Source organism: Leucopleurus acutus, assembly GCF_964270905.1.
Source record: "Leucopleurus acutus genome assembly, chromosome: 3".
NCBI classification, from domain to species: domain Eukaryota; kingdom Metazoa; phylum Chordata; class Mammalia; order Artiodactyla; family Delphinidae; genus Leucopleurus; species Leucopleurus acutus.
The window spans coordinates 5,158,517-5,162,154 of record NC_139145.1 but is presented as its reverse complement, the minus strand read 5'-3'; the positions used below and the strand labels follow the sequence as shown (position 1 = coordinate 5,162,154).

Below are 3,638 nucleotides of genomic sequence, written 5' to 3'. Positions count from 1 at the left end.
ACAGGCTCTAGGCACGCGGGCGTCCGTAGTTGTGGCTCGCGGGCTCTAGAGCACAGGCTCGGTAGTTGCGGCACACTTGCTTCGTTGCTCCGCGGCATGTGGGAACTTCCCGGACCAGGGTTTGAACCTGTGTCCCCTGCACTGGCAGGCGGATTCTTAACCATTGCACCACCAGGGAAGTCCCTGAAGCAATTTTTACTCCAATGAAAATCCCTCTATCTCTGGTCTCAGTTTTTACTATATAAAAGGACTGGACCAGATGACCTCCAGCTTTAGGCGTCAATGACTCTGGACCTGGCCAGGGAGAGAGGAATCACCACAAATTCCAGTGATTTACACACAAAGTATAGCTTACTGTAATAAAGTTAATTTTAGAGCATGGTCTAAAAAATTGTTCTTTATCCATCAACCCCATCCTGTAATGAGGTATTCCAAATATATGCTTTTAGTGAAAATAAAATCATCTAGAAATTACAAAGAGAACTTCTGGATTATGAGAAATGTCTATGGAGTTAATAAATCGCTCTTAATTCAAGTGTAATGGGAAAATAAATAAATAAATACATTATTAATTTAAAAAAGAGGGAAGGAAGGAAGGAAAGAAGAAAAAGAGATTAAAGCAGGGAAGTATGTAAATAATGAACAAAGCGTTTGCTCGCCACCCATTTCTACAAGTATGAAGCCGTAACCTACCGCAGTTGCTGACCAAGTGTACACCCTGAGAGGAATTCAGGATGGAAAACAATGTGAGACACTCCATGCTTTGGACAAGCAGGCCTTAGATATTTAGATATATATCTCAGGAAGCATTTAAATGATTCCAGATTCTTGCATCTTCCCATACACAGAAGAGCACTAAATGCATTAACTTGAGATATTTGTTCTTTGTGACTAGCAGTAATCTTTTACCAAGATGTACACTTGACCGAATGTATTCCCTAGCCAAAAATCACGTATAAACTGGCATTCCCCCCTGCCTCTTCAGAGCATTTTCCTCAGAGCTAACTGAGTAGCTGTCTCCTGGGGCTATAGTCCTCAGTAAGACCCCGAAGAAAATGTAAACTCACAACTCTTACGTGGTGTGTCTTCCTTTAAGTCGGAAAAGCCCACGCAAGAGAAATAGAGCATGAAGAAGCAATGGAAGGATGTGGCTGAGGCTCTGCCGGCCTCACTATGTCTGCCGTTTTCAATGTTTAGAGTCTGTTGACTGTAATCTTGCTGCTTATATGTGCCTGTGCTTGTATCCGACTCTTGGCATCCAGTCTCCTGGACAGAAATAAAACTGGGTTGTTGGGTATATTTTGGAAGTGTGCCAGAATCGGTGAACAGAAGAAGCCTTATGTTTCAGGATGCTGTATTGTGATGGCTTTCAGCATCCTCTTCGTACAGGAGCTTGGAAAAATGCCAGAATTCAGTTGCCATCAGATTTAAATAAGAAGCAAAAAAGGAGTTCTCTGCAGAAAAGAATGGAAAGAATGGTTAACCCTTTTATCTCTGAACATTGAATGAGATAAAGTTCTAGCTGCTGTTCTCTGTCTTTGTTATTGGACCAATGTTCTTAGGGGGACTTCCCTGGAGGTTCAGTGGTGAAGACTCCATGCTCCCACTGCAGGAGGCATGGGTTCTATCCCTGGTCAGGGAACTAAGATGCCGCATGCGGAGCTGCGCAGCCAGAGAAAAACAAAAACCAATGACAACTATATAAATAATGAGGAGGTAACCATTTAATAATCAGAGTGGAAATATGTCTGTAACAATCAACCTCAGTCCTGTGCTAGAATATTACATTCTGCATATGTCATTCTGTTGTATCAGGTACCAGTTTTTAGTGAGGTATCTTTAAGACACATGGTAGAAAACAAAATTGGTCAACTACTCAAGTTCCTTTCACTGTGATTTGGAAACAAGAAATCTTTATGGACTGAGACCTTTCTTGGACTAGCTTTTTTATTGAAAAAAGAAAGGTTCCGTTTGTGTTGGTAAGGCTTGCATTCATATTTAATAATGCTGGCTTTTCCGCTGGCCACATCATTTTGAGCATTGACCAGAGTACCTCTACTTTCAGCCGACTGTCGTTTATTACAGGTGTTTAAACTATTTAAAATAAGCCTATGCAGTTCTGAAGAAGGAAGATAAATGAGATGTGACTTGAAGGGTACTATTGAGAAGATGTTCCTACTTAACATGAAAGAATTCAGAATACCTGACTGGTGTTATCGTCTCTGAAACCTCCGGTTAGGTATGGATAAAAATGCTTTAAGCATGAATTTGAGCAGCTGTCGTTCTCTGAATAAGGCTACGTGCTTAGGTCTCTACGTGTTAATTACCCCAAAATGCAATGGGTGTTTTTGTTTTTTAATACAGCACTTTAAATCTAGTTTATGTTTTGTCTGTCAACTTGAACTGGAATCTTGTGTAACTTAGTAAGTGATGATAAACAGTTTTCATATGTACTTACCATATGCCATGGCATACATCTCTTTGAGCTTTGATGATAAAGGAAGACCTTCAGTAATTTTCATCGAGGTAAGAGGAACATGGGAAATGTGACATAAAGTTTGTAGCAGAACAGTTATTACACATGTATGGTTAAGTTTCTTAAGGTACAACCAGAATTCAGTTAAAATTACAAAGCTAAGGAGAACTTCTGAGCTAAAAAGTGCCCTTGACAGGGACTTCTCTGCTGGTCCAGTGGCTAAGACTCTGCACTCCCACTGCAGGAGGCCAAGGTTCAATTCCTGGTCAGGGAACCCACATGCTGCAACTAAAACTAGACTAAACCCACATGCTGCAACTAGAGCCCACATGCTGCAACTAAAAATCCCACACAGGGCAACGAAGATCCTGCATACCACAACTAAGATCTGGTGCAGCCAATTAAAGAAATATTTTTTAAAATTAACCATTAGAGATAGTATTGATTAGATGTTGTTGTCAGCTATTAATTCCCCATAAAAATAAAAAGAATAAAGCTTTTTTTTTTTTTTAAGAAAGAAAAAAAGAAGCAATGGTCAGAATAGCTCTCTTCAGAGAGATTTAGAACTTAGGACCTTGAGGGAAATGGTCCCCAGCCTGAAATTCTCATGAAACTCCACAACTTCTGAAAGCTGTCCTGTGAATGACTCCTCTGGCCCGCTTCCTCCTGGAATGATGTCATTACCCTCCTGTCCCAGTTCCCTTTTTTCTCTCAGCCCTTGCCCTTTCAGCCCACACCTTGAGCCTGGCTCAAATATTTACTGAAGTACTACTGTGGAAAAATGTTACATGCCTTATGATAATAACAGCAAAACTTATACAGCGTTACGCTGGTGTTTAACATTTTACGTACATTATTACCGTCTTTAACACTTACAACAATCCAGTGATGTATGTACTTGTGTTGTCACTGCCATTTTGCAGATAACAAACTGTGGCACAGAGAAGTTAAGTAACTTGCCAGAAATCACACAGCTAGGAAGAGGCAGAGCTGGGATCCAAACTCAGGCAGTCTGGCTCTATGGCGCACTGCTTACAACAACTTAGTTATTCTGATGCCCTTATTTTCCCATTATACAGACAAGGAAACAGGTTCAGAGAGGTTTAAAGATTTGTCCACAGTCACCAGCTAGTAACTGACAGTGTCAGGATTTGAACCCAAA

General features: G+C 40.7%; 1 pseudogene across 1 annotated transcript; it reads left to right on the top strand.

Annotated features, from left to right (window-relative positions):
* The first annotated feature begins 1,173 nt into the window (after positions 1 to 1,173).
* LOC309959962 (protein kish-A-like) lies at positions 1,174 to 3,218 on the top strand (annotated as a pseudogene). Its single transcript has 2 exons — positions 1,174 to 1,383; positions 3,207 to 3,218. The product of its transcript is annotated as a protein kish-A-like (transcript).
* Positions 3,219 to 3,638: the final 420 nt, after the last annotated feature.